This window comes from Glycine soja, chromosome 1, assembly GCF_004193775.1.
Source record: "Glycine soja cultivar W05 chromosome 1, ASM419377v2, whole genome shotgun sequence".
NCBI classification, from domain to species: Eukaryota; Viridiplantae; Streptophyta; class Magnoliopsida; order Fabales; family Fabaceae; genus Glycine; species Glycine soja.
The window spans coordinates 39,339,828-39,352,968 of record NC_041002.1 but is presented as its reverse complement, the minus strand read 5'-3'; the positions used below and the strand labels follow the sequence as shown (position 1 = coordinate 39,352,968).

General features: G+C 39.2%; 1 non-coding gene across 1 annotated transcript; it reads left to right on the top strand.

Annotated features, from left to right (window-relative positions):
* Positions 1 to 3,038: 3,038 nt before the first annotated feature.
* On the top strand, positions 3,039 to 3,145 carry LOC114368509. Its single transcript, XR_003657352.1, has one exon. It is a non-coding gene; the product is annotated as a small nucleolar RNA R71 (small nucleolar RNA).
* Positions 3,146 to 13,141: the final 9,996 nt, after the last annotated feature.

Genomic DNA, 13,141 nt, shown 5'->3' with positions numbered 1-13,141 from the left:
CTGTAGAATCCTGCATGACCAAGAAAAGATCGCACCTCTCGCACACAAGAGGGGTAAGGCAATTGTGAAATAACAGAAATTTTTGCAGGATCTACTTCAATACCCTTATTGGAAATAATGTGGCCTAAAACTATACCTTGCTCAACCATAAAATGACATTTTTCAAAATTTAGAACTAGGTTAGTTTCAATGCATCTATTCAAAACTTTTTCTAAACTATTCAAACAACCATCAAAAGAGGATCCATATACAGTGAAATCATCCATAAACACCTCTATGCAATTTTCTAAAAAATCACTGAAAATACTAATCATGCACCGCTGGAAGGTACCAGGGGCATTGCACAGGCCGAAAGGCATCCTCCTATAAGCAAAAGTGCCGAAGGGGCAGGTGAATGTGGTCTTTTCCTGATCCTCAGGAGCAATAGTAATTTGCATATAACCAGAAAAACCATCAAGGAAACAGTAGTGGGATTTACCTGCCAGGCGTTCAAGCATCTGGTCAATGAATGACAGGGGAAAATGGTCCTTTTTGGTAACCTGGTTCAACCTCCTATAGTCAATGCAGACTCTCCAACTGTTCTGCACCCGAGTAGGAATCAGCTCCTCCTTCTCATTTCTGATCACTGTGAGGCCGGTCTTCTTCGGACTACCTGGACGGGACTCACCCATTGGCTGTCGGAGATAGGATAAATGATTCCAGCTTGCAAAAGCTTGGTTATCTCTTTCTTCACTACATCAAGAATCACCAGGTTGAGTCTTCTCTGTGGCTGTCTTACTGGTTTAGCTCTATCCTCTAAATTTATTCGATGCATACATGTGGATGGGCTAATACCAGGAATGTCCGCCAGGGTCCAGCCTATAGCCTTCTTATGCTTCTTGAGAACTGACAACAACTTCTCCTCTTGCTCATCAGCAAGGGAGGCAGATATAATCACTGGAAAACTCTTGCTATCATCCAAGTAAGCGTATTTTAAATTTGATGGCAAAGGCTTCAATTCTGGTGTGGTCGGCTGGATAGTGGTAGAAGGAGATGGTTTCTCAGCCTTTACCTCATAAAGAAAGTCAGAGGTATGTGTACTTCCTGAAACATGGTTAGTCCTATCTGACTCTATAAAATCAATCTCGAGAGGTAAAACACCACCACCAGACATGCAATCAATATCACTCTCAGATTCACTCTCAGCATCAAATTCAGACATATGATCAAGTACAATTTCAGACTCAATGCATGAAGAGTGAGAAGATGCAGATTAGAATAAAGATCAGTCATGTATTCATCAACAACATGGTCAATTATTTCAGCATGAAATACAGAAAGATCTTCATATGGGTATTTCATAGCATCCAGAATATTAAAATGAACAGTTATGTCACCAAACTCCATAGACAGTGTGCCTGCATAAACATCTATCTTAGTTCTAGCAGTTTTCATAAAGGGTCTGCCTAGAATGATGGGAACTGATCCTTGAGAAAATCCATCTTCCATATTCAAGATATAAAAATCAACAGGGAAAATTAGTTCACCAACTCTAACTAAGACATCTTCTATGAAACCAACAGGATAGGCAACACTTCTATTAGCTAAATGAATTACCACATCAGTTGACTGCAAGGGACCTAGAGATAGAGAATTAAAAATCGACAGAGGCATAACACTAACAGAGGCTCCTAAATCTAGCATGGCATTGTCAAACTTACTATTCCCTATAATACAAGGTATGCTGAATGTACCTGGATCTTTGCATTTTTCAGGAATTTGAGAAACAGATTTACCAATCAATGCGGAGACATTTCTGCCCATGCTAATTCGTTCACTTCCTTTAAGCTTCCGCTTATTAGTGCACAGCTCCTTCAAGAATTTGGCATATCTTGGAATTTGCTTTATTGCATCCAACAGAGGTATGTTTACCTCTACTTTTCTAAACGTTTCCAAGATCTCTTTCTCTGCCTCTTCCATTTTTTTTGTTGGAAACTGCTCTTAGAGGGAATGGAAGAGGGGGAGTGTGCTGCTTCTGCAAATCAGAATTACCTGTGGAAGAAGACTCACCTGCACAAAAATTGTTAGGTAAATTTTTGTCATCACCTTTTTCTGGAGTAGAGTGAAGTTTGGCAGGTTCATTTGCAGATGAGGAAGGTGCTACGGGTTGAGGTCCTTGACACTGCTTTCCCGACCTCAATGAAATGGAACTGACATTTTTGGGATTTTGGACAGCTTGAGAAGGCAGCTTATCAGAATTCTGGGACTGTTGTTGATTCAATTGGGTAGCCAATTGTCCCATCTGATTGGTTAAGCTCTGAATGGAGGCTCTGGTCTCTTGCTGAAACTGCATGTTCTGCATAGTCATTTGCCTCACAAGTTCTTCGAGGGAAGGTTGTGGAGGGGCCTTAACTGTTGGCTATTTCTGGGGTTGTTGCTGTTGTTGGATTGGTGGAGGAATGTATGGTCTGCTTGGGCCAGCAGCATTTTGGAAGGAAGGAGCAGGCTGCTGTTGTTGTTGCTGAGGGCTGGACAATCTGAGGTTAGGGTGATTCCTCCATCCAGGGTTGTATCTGTTGCTGGAGAGGTTATAATTGTTCTACTGTGGTTGATTTTGCTGCTGAGGTGGAGGAGGTCTATTGTAAATATTTGCAGCATAAGCTTCAGGCTGCTCAATTGCTCCAGGTTGTTGCATGGAAGGGCAAAGGTCTGTATGGTGGTCAGCAGAGGAGCACAAACCACAAACCCTTGCGACAGGTACAAATTTCTGATTCAAGGCCAGCTGGGTTACCAAGTTAACCAATGCATCCAGTTTTCCTTCAAGCTTCTTAGTTTCAGATGATGCAGATGGGTTTGTAGCTACCTCATGCACTCCTCTAATGACTATGGCATCATTTCTGGTGCTAAACTGCTGGGAGTTGGAGGTCATCTTCTCAATTAAATTTCTGGCTTCAGCAGGAGTCATGACTCCAAGGGCTCCACCACTGGCAGCATCTATCATACTTCTCTCCATATTACTGAGTCCTTCATAAAAATATTGGAGAAGAAGCTGTTCTGAAATCTGATGGTGGGGGCAACTAGCACATAGTTTCTTAAATCTCTCCCAGTACTCATACAGGCTCTCTCCACTGAGTTGTCTAATACCTGAGATATCCTTCCTGATGGCTGTGGTCCTGGAAGCAAGGAAAATTTTTTCTAAGAATACTCTCTTAAGGTCATCCCAGCTCGTGATGGACCTTGGAGCAAGGTAATACAGCCAGTCCTTTGCCACTCCCTCTAATGAATGAGGAAAAGCCTTCAGAAATATGTGATCCTCTTGGACATCTGGGGGTTTCATGGTGGAGCAGACAATGTGAAATTCTTTCAAATGTTTGTGTGGGTCTTCACTTGCAAGGCCATGAAACTTTGGAAGCAAATGAATCAGTCCAGTTTTAAGAACATATGGGACATCCTCATCAGGGTATTGGATGCACAAGCTTTCGTAGGTGAAATCAGGTGCAGCCATTTCCCTTAGAGTCCTCTCACGGGGTGGAGGTTGTACCATGTTCTCAGAATGTGCAAAATCAGAATGCTCAGAATCAGAATGCTCAAAATTATAATGCTCAAGATCAGGATGTTCAAAATCACCAATAACAGAATGCACAGATTCACCAGTTATGGAATGCTCAGAATGATCAAAAGGTATAAAATGATGCCTAACTAATCTGTGAAATGTCCTATCTATCTCAGGATCAAAGGGTTGTAAGTCAGATGGATTGCCTCTAGTCATACACTACATTCAGCATGCACACAACTAGTTGCCTTGTCATGTAAATAAAGGTGTAGGTTTGAACTACAGCTACCCTCAAATGATATCCAAATGACTTGAAATTTTGTGAGCAACCTTATAAAATGATGAGAAGATAGCACAAAAAATTTCAGACAAAAATTCAAAGTCTAACTATGAAAGCTAAAATTGGTAGGTTAAGAAAAATAAGTGAATAAAACTTGAAAAATAAAAAACTTTTGACAGAATCGCTTTTTTTGGACGATGGAGACCTCAGCCGGCTTACAGCAAGCTGCCACGGCGTAGGAAATTTTTTTCTACCCCAAATGCATATATAACAATTGCAATTCTGATAACCGGAGCAAAAGTTATGGCCGTTTGAAGTTTTGACAAACACAAAATTTGCTAGTTTTTTGGAACTTTCAAATCTGACCAAACTAAAGGCTCTAGCTATTTTTCCCACAAAATATGGATTAAAAGAAGTTACCACAAAAAAATTCAGCCAAAAATAACAACCCTAGCTACTAAAACAAAAAATCACAAATAATTCAGCATGGGTGGTCGCTAAAATCCGTCGCTAAGGGATTTCTACTACTACTCTGGTTTGCCGCCAGCAGAAATGGTCGCTAAGTCCGTCGCAAAACACTATTCACAGCAAAACACCCAAAACTGAAATAGGGAAAACGCTTAATGGGAAAATTGAAACAAAACACACATTAAAAAAAATACCAGGACACTAAACAACACTAACACACATACTAAACAATACTAACAATTAAACATAAAACACGAAAGGATTAAACACACAACACTGGCTAGCTATTATGAACGTTTGGACACTGCTCCCCGGCAACGGCGCCAAATTTGATCGAGGCCGTACCTGAATCAAATAAACATGAAAATGCAGTAACTAGGAAGTGATCCTAGGTCGTTTCCCAATGAGCAGTGACAAACCAAATGTTCATAATATACTTGCAGTAACAGTAACGATTGGGGGAGGGGGGTTTGGTTGTTTGGTAATTAAAGAGCAGAACAAGTAAACTGGAATACGAAACTACTAATATTAAAAACGGGTTGTTTCCTCTGATTCAAAAGCCATTCTCTTATCCTGGGTTATGGAGAATTCGTCCCTAACAGTCAACCACTTAATCCAACCCTATTTCAATTTACTAAGCGAAAATCAACTTAGGGTTTTCAATACGTGATTAGGCATCACATACACCAGTTAGCCCTTCGTCCATTAAGCATGAACGCAAGTTAGGCTCAGAGGCAATTAATCGAACACGAAGCGTGCACTGATTAATATTCACGAAATTGGGATAACTGGTGAAGGGAAAACTGTCAGGAAACCACATTACAAGCGAAACCTCAAAGAGAGTTGGGCTTCATCCTCAAAAGGAAACAACACCAGAAAATCTAGCCTTCCATGGATTCAAACAGAAAACGCAAGTGAAACATGAAACAGAAACGTAAATGAACAGAACGTAAATGAACAAAAATGTAAATGAAATAGAAACGTAAATGAGAGTAGAAGAAGAAGCAAGAACGAAACTGTAATTAGAAGCAGAAAATGTAAAATTGCATTACGTGAACAGTAGCATCAAAGTAGAAAAACGTAAAACCCTAAAACAAAAGCTCTGAATAATGAATAGCATAACAGAATGCCTTGCACGAATCCCAAGGCTTCTATTTAAAAAGAGTCACTCAAAGTCACTGGGCCCTATTACAATACTCTGGCCCAAAACAAAATAAACACTGAACAACATAAAATAAAATTGCGAAATTTCCTAATTAGAAATTAACTAAGGTAAGCGCTGCTTTATTTGCCCTCTTCAAGTCCATAACCAAAATCCGGATTAAGCCCAATGTTTCATTAATTCCTAAAATTAGATTAAAAACATCAAATTAGGTAAATGAGCCCAAATAATAAAACTGCCTGATTAATTGACAATTAAGACTAATCAGTAATTAAAATGGTGCAAAAAGGGTTTAGAAAATAGAAGAAAATGATGGCACATCAAAGAGTTATAACCTTGAGAAAATATTGAGAAAAACATTGGAAGAGTTATATCTCTTGATTTTTATTCAAAACTTGTCACTGGTAATCGATTACCAAAACCATGATCGATTACACAAAGCATTTTATGAAAAGATGTGACTCTTCACAATTGAATTTGAATTTCAACGTTCAGATATACTGATAATCAATTACCAATATATTGTAATTGATTACACCATTTAAAAATAATTTGGAACGTTTCAAATTCAGTTAAAAGCTTTTGAAATCAAACTTTTCCACTAGTAATCGATTATAGGAAACTAGTAATTGATTACCAGAGAGTAAAAACTCTGGTAACTTAGAAAATTTTGAGAAAAACTCTTTTGAAAAACAAAATTGTGCTATGTTTGTTTTTTGAAAAATCTTTTCAATACTTCCTTTGTGAAGTCTTCTTGATTTCTTCTCTTGAATCTTGAAATCAAACTTCTCTTGATTCTTGAATCTTCTTGATTCTTCTCATGAAACTTGAAATTAATTTTGATCTTGAACTTGTTGAGTCAATCTTGACATGATTCTTTGGGCTTTTTGTCATCATCAAAACTACTTGAATCAACTTGATTCATAATCATGAAGCTTGCTTCTACATTGATGATGCCGAAAAGAATTCCCAAGGCTGCTATTTAAAAAGAGTCACTCAAAGTCACTGGGCCCTATTACAATACAATGGCCCAAAACGAAATAAACACTGAACAACATAAAATAAAATTGCGAAATTTCCTAATTAGAAATTAACTAAGGTAAGCACTGCTTTATTTGCCCTCTTCATGTCCATAACCAAAATCCGGATTAAGCCCAATGTTCCATTAATTCCTGAAATTAGATTAAAAACATCAAATTAGCTAAATGAGCCCAAATAATAAAACTGCCTGATTAATTGACAATTAAGACCAACCAATAATTAAAATCGTGCAAAAAGGGTTTAGAAAATAGAAGAAAATGATGGCACATCAGTTCTTCACCGTTCTTCATCCATTCTATGTTCTTCAACGGGTAAGTTTCCAAATCCGAGATTTTTAATTAATTTCCTGTTTTTTTGGCTTTCATCTTTATTTCGTTCAATTTCGGTTTCTTTTCTTCCATTTTTAACGAGCTTTAACCGATCATTTAAGCCATTTTCTCGCCTAATAAATGATAAAATGAATTTCAACCGATCGTTTGCGTTGTAATCTCGTTTGATCACTGTTAAAACAAAATCTAGCTGATCGTTCATGCTGTAACCTCGGTTAAACAAAAAAAAAGCAAAATAATAATAAAATAATCAAAATACCTTTGAATAAAATAATAAAAAAATCGATCAGACATTTTTGCTTTGGAAGTTTCCTCGAATGAATTGACTAATAACCAAAGTGAAACTAAGGCTAAAATCAACTCACAAATCAAGCTTTGTCCACAAAAATCACTGAAAACCGTTTTAAGGTCCAACGCCTTAAATGGTCCTCTTTGCTTTTATCGGTTAACATGGACCGTTCAAAAGCATAGAAATCAACACGTCACTTTGCTGTCTTTTGAAAGAACTACGTAGGTCTGATTTCCTCTTTGATGGAGGATACGTAGGAGCAAAAGCCTAGCTTTTGTCGACCTCAAAAATAAAAAGAGACAAAAAATTTAGGATACATGATTTCACACAACTCTAATCTAAGGTTGTTGTCCTTTGGGACAAACGTGAGAGGTGTTAATATCTTCCTCAAGCGTAAACATAACTCCTGAATCTGGAATATTCTTTATGACCAGTTTCCTTTGGTTTTTTTCCAACGTTTTCCTTTCAATAAACGTTGGTGGCGACTCCGCGCATTTTCCTCCCATGGAAGACGCACCCGTGAGCCTCGCCTCGCTCACCCGCAAAAGGGTAGGTTGCGACATCTACGCACTTGCTCTTTAAGGCTCTTTGTCAACTGAGCTAGTTGTTGTGGGGTCAACAATGATGAAGTCTAGGAGCCACATGATCTTCTAAAGTAACAGTTGATGGTGACACTGACTTTAGCAGCACGAACACAATCAGGGTGCTTTGGTCATCCAATGGCAGCAGTGAGTACATCTTCACATCCTTGGGGGTACAAAGGTACCCAGGGTGCACTACTCTTGCAGGGATTTCTACAACAGAAAGAAATTCATCAACAAGTCCTTTTGTTATATAAAATTGGATTGAAGAAAAATAATTTAACTTACAATCCTATTAGAAATTTGTTGTGTGGCCTTAATTGTCATATCCCCTAATCATTTGGTGTGAGCCATTAATCACATCTCATGTCCTAGAATGGGAGATGATGGGTCAATAATTTATGAACTCCTAAATTGAGCTGCTTGGTCTTCTTGTTGTTTCTTTTTTGCCTCTATGAGCTTTTCCTCAAGGAACTCATAACCCTCATGAGACAACATGTGTGTGGTGGTGTTGTGTTTTTGGATTGCCTGAGCCTTCTTTCTGACTTCCTGTGATAAATTAGACATAGTTTCAGCAAAATACTAAATTAGATTATAAATGTGATTTTGAAAAACAAGTTTCAATTTTTACTTGCCAATAAGGGGTTTTGTGACTAGCAAGAAATTCCTTCCAATTCTTTGGATCAATACCATAATTATAAAAAAAATTATGTAATAGTTAGTGAATGACAAAATAATGCAATCTAACTACATTGAATTACTATAACATAGAGTGTTTTACGGAAATACCAAAATGTCGTCCTAAATTAGTTGTTCCTTTAACTTTAGGCACTTGTTTCCAATTGTGATAAAGGATATCAACCTTTTCTCGAGCAATGATCCCTAAATAGGCCTTGAATGTCTTTCTATGTGGGCCTAAAGCTTTCCTAGTGTCAAGATCCACATGAACCAGTAGCTTCTGCTCCTCCAAACGCCTGACAGACAATCTTCTTAGTCGTTCTGGATTGTTTACTCTTTTTATACGTAGACTATGAAGCATCTAATGACAAGTGGGGAGGAGAGCTTGGTGGTGTAGCCATGTGCCTTTTCAAACAATAGAAAACAAACTAAGATCAATTGTATACAAAGTCAATAAATTGTAACTATGCAAAATTTAACGCCCTAAAATATCAATAACTGAAGCTAGATCTTTGATGTATTTCTTGTATTATTTAATTACTTGATTAATTTGGATCAATTGAAGTGTTGTTTGAATTATCCTTGTGCAACTGCATGGTCCGGACGAGTCTTCCAAGTTACAAATATGACTAATAGCGAGAAAGAACGTGTTTTTCACTCTTTCTCTCTCTCCAAAACTCTCACGAAAACCCTAGAACCTCCTCCTCCACCACCCACGACCACCAATGACCGCCATGAACCACCTCCGCTTATTGCCAGACCGCCGCATGGAGAGGAACACTTTAATCAGAGAGGAATCTCCAAAACTCAACTTGAGGATTTGGTAAAGAATGAAGCCCCTCCCTTTGCAGTTTCTTTGAGGTTATCATGTTTTCTATGCCTTCTCCTAGTTAGTCTGAGCCTCTCTTAGTATCTTTTGTGATTTGGGTATTGTTATTGGATGCTTTTACACTTCATTTGAAAAACCTTTGTAAATGAGATGTTGTAAAAGTTGGTTTTTTTTTTATAAAATTGATGTCATTTTTGTGACCTTCACTGAACCCCAGTCACATGGGCATGATCAGATTTTCAAAATGTCTTTTGTATGTGGACTCCAAGAACTCAATTGTAGTCCATTTTAATTTTGAGTGGGTATTTGACCCTGAATGTTAATGTTAACCTTGTCTATGATTTGGTATATAGAACTCTGCATTCAGATTAACGGGCGTGAACCTAAGAGATATCAAAACAACACCGCGAGGAGCTAACGAGAGAATATAGATAGGTGAGAACTCCCCCAAATTTACAGTTTTGCTTGTCCTCAAGCAAAGAAAGAACAGTTCACTTGTCCTCAAGTGATAAAATCACGGTGGTTATTCACAAAGGTGTTTGTTCCAAAGAATTCAATCACATGACATGAGTGGCATACAATGTTTCAATCAACAGCTTTTCACAAGACATGCAGCTCTTCAAAGATATGAACATGATTATTAAACAACACAATTCAAATAAGCTAGTAAGCAAGACAGATATCAAGGAAGGGTCATCAACCAATGCCTCATAGTCACTGTTTCACTCAAGCACAAGTGGTTAAGGCTATTTCTCAATCAAAAACCAACACAAGTCTCAATCTTTGCAATTCATCTCATGCCATACAATCATAAACACACAAATTGAATCCGAAGGACTTTTCTAGGCTTGTATTGAGGCCGGGCTGCATGCAAATCATGGTTTTTCTAGGATGCAAAAACTTAAGTTCTAGGAGAGCATTCATCCTTAGATCAACTCTTTTCCTTTTGATTTCCAACTTCAATTATTTGCCTTTCAGCACTTAGCTTCACTTTTCTTAGATAACAGCGCACACTCAGCTTTTATTTTTGAGATTTCCTCTTTTTTTATAAAAATTAATTTAGCATCTTTTTACTTGCTGCTTATTGATTTTATTGTGTGAGCTATCATCTTCTTACCACAATTGTTGTCACCCAATAAACTCCCCCAAATTTGGGACAATTTTTCTTTGAACCACAATGCTCTCCTACAACCTAAGACAAGGTAGATGGAGATATAATTTCACAAGCTCAAGGTTCAAGTCAAGCAATCAGATTTTCAGCTCAACATGGGTGAAAAGGATATATCATTCATTCACAAGGTAAGCTTTTTGGCTAAGTGGTTGTTTCAATCTATCATGGCCTTCATCATTTTCAAACTCATGCATTCATTCCATAATCAGAGATTCATGCAAAAATCATTACTCAATGCTAGTCATTCTCTAACAATTAAATATCACACGCTCACTGGGTTGTGGCTAATGATTACCTTCACAATCAATCTGTCAAACTAACTAACATTTTCAGTCATGATCCTAATCCATGTTCTTTCTCTTCTAATCACTGCATGCTTATTCCAAGCATATGATCTATGCATTACACTTCACTCAATTCATGCATCGATCATTTCAAACCATTCAACAAACATGAAATTTTCGAATTAAACAACCACTGCTTAAATATGAAAATGTAAACTGTTCGACAAGCTTTAAAACATGCAAACTAAGTTAACAACTAAAAACTGAAATTCAAAACTGAAACAAAAATATAAACCAAAACATAAAATGTACTAAAAGCCGAAAATAATAATAAAGTGTTTCAAAGGCAGGAAAATAAAATCCAAATCCTGTCATGGGTCCTGTGGTGCTGTAGAGGAGTCATCATGTGGAGAAGAAAGGATATCCTGGGCCGGTTGAAGTGTATCCTACTCTGAAGCCTGCCATGGGTCTCAAGAACTCTTTGTTTCTTCCAAATTTGTTGCATAATCCATATCTGCAGCATCGTCCTCCTCCTCAGAAAGCTCCAGCACAAGTGTAATCACTGGTGATGCCTACAGAGTAGTCTCTGGAGTAGCCTCTACAATGTCCTCTTGAGAAACTGGGGTGGCCTCTGGAATATCCTCTGGATCAGCCTCTTGAGCAGCGGCCTCTGGCTCTGGCTGAGGCTCCTAGGCTATGGAGGCCTCACCTCCCCCAAAAGAAGAAGGCTGGACACTTGGTCAGGCCACCTAAGATGAAAACTCCTTCATGCTCATAATGGGATGATGCTGAGCCAAAGCATGGATACTCTGCATCACCAGGTATAAACCATGGTGAAGGCTCTATAGCATCGGCACTACAATGTCTGAACTCTGAGCAGAGGTGCCAAGAGTAGCTAGTACTGATGGTGGTAAGGGAGTTGGTGCAGTAGAAGTAGGGGGATCGGATGAAGATGGGCCCTCAGATCCTCTAGCCCTGACCTTGTGGGTCCCTGGAAATGTGATCGAAGGGTCATCCAGGTTCCAGCAATTCTTCTTTATGTAGGCCAAATTAATGGTTGATCTGAGTGACTCAAAAGTCAGAGAATCTGAGATGACTCCTCGGGCTACGCACAATGCTATGATAAGAGCTGGAAATCCAAGCCTGGAGGAGTTGGACTGGGTCATCTGAGAAATCTGTCCAAAAATGAAGGGGCCCACATCCATGTCCATCTTCATAACCAAAGCATAAACTAACCTTGCCCTATCCATATTTAAATCTGATGTGTGAGATGTGGGGGCAAGGTTAGAATATGAGAGGATGCTCCAGGTTTGTGCTAATGTCGTGAGATCCTTCCTTAGGAGCTTCCAGGGCACTCCTCCAGCATTCAGAACAAACCCGCGCCCTGGGATGCATAATCTGGCCGCAAACTCCTGAGGATCTGGACACGACCTACAAAACAAAGAATAGGATGTGTACTGCTCTCCTAGATGGATGATAGGTGGTGTCTCCAGGAAAGCATTCAGCGTCTCCCTATCAAACTTGATCAGCTTCCCTCAGACTCAAACCAGGCGCTGGCGGGGAGAATTGTCTTTTGGGTCGTACAAATTCGAATAAAACACCTTGACCAAGGCCACGTCAATGTGACCATCTTCATACTAGGTCAAGGCCCTGTGCCAGTTCCTCTGGATCAGCTCCCGTCTAAGCTCGTCATACTCAGTCACAAAAAGATTCACATTCCTTTCTGGAAGGATTTTCCAGGAGTGAACATTCTGAGCATAACGTTCCCATGCGACCTCAGAAACGAATCTTGTCGTATCGTATGGTTCCCAAGGTTGGGAGGCTGATGCTTTCCTCTTTCTAGAAGTCATTTGCATCAAAAGAACCACAAAAAACAAGTTAGACAGGTTTTTATTTGAACTGAAAGCAGAAAAATAAAACTAAAAAATAGACTGGGTGCTTAGTGAAACTGCTCGCTTAGCGCACCTTATGAAAATTAACTCATGCGCTTAGCGCAACAGATGCGCGCTTAGCGCATCAACACAAAAACATAACTCTGGCTAAGCAAGACATCCTCGCTTAGCCTGACAGACCATAGTGGCTAAGCGAGCAGGGCTCGCTAAGCCTTATTCTAAATCAGAGAGATAATTACACATAGCGCGCAGGGTGCGCTTAGCGCGACACACTAAACAGGCTTAGCGCCAGCTGGCGCTTAGCCCAAACAGACCTCTGGAACATAATTGGCTTAGTGAGCATGCTCGCTAAGCCCAATTCCAACATTAAACAAAATAAAGAAGAAATTGCACTTAACGAGCAGGGCTGGCTTAGCACATGAACAAAAACTCAGAAAAACACAAGTGCCTTGGGCTTAGCGAGACAGGGTCGCTTAGCCCAGGCTTATTCAGCCTTTATGGCTGAGTGGCTTAGCGAGAGTCACTCGCTTAGCCACCAACGGAAGATAAAAAGACTCCCAGAGTCTGAACTAAGCACACTAACTCGCTAAGCGCGGCATGCCGAC